Genomic DNA, 396 nt, shown 5'->3' with positions numbered 1-396 from the left:
TGTTTTTTCCTGCTTTATCAAAGAGTAATTGCCCAAAGAGCCGAGGGTCCATTTCTGAGTTCTCTATTTTGTTCCATTGTTCTATGTGTCTGTTTTTGTGCCAGTACCANCCATTGTTCTATGTGTCTGTTTTTGTGCCAGTACCATGCTGTCTTTGTGATCACAGCTTTGTAGTACAGCTCGAAATCCAGCATTGTGATGCCCCCAGCTTTGTTTTTCCTTTTCAACAGTTCCTTGGAGATTCGGGGCCTTTTCTGGTTCCATACAAATTTAAGGACTACTTGTTCCAGTTCTTTGAAAAATGACCTCAGCATTTTGATTGGGGTAGCATTGAAAGTGTAGATTGCTCTGGGTAGCATGGACATTTTGACTATGTTAATTCTTCCAATTCATGAG

The sequence above is a fragment of the Ailuropoda melanoleuca genome, unplaced genomic scaffold (genome assembly GCF_002007445.2).
Source record: "Ailuropoda melanoleuca isolate Jingjing unplaced genomic scaffold, ASM200744v2 unplaced-scaffold5931, whole genome shotgun sequence".
NCBI lineage: Eukaryota > Metazoa > Chordata > Mammalia > Carnivora > Ursidae > Ailuropoda > Ailuropoda melanoleuca.
The sequence above is the reverse complement of the archived record's forward strand: the minus strand, read 5'-3'. Positions refer to the sequence as shown.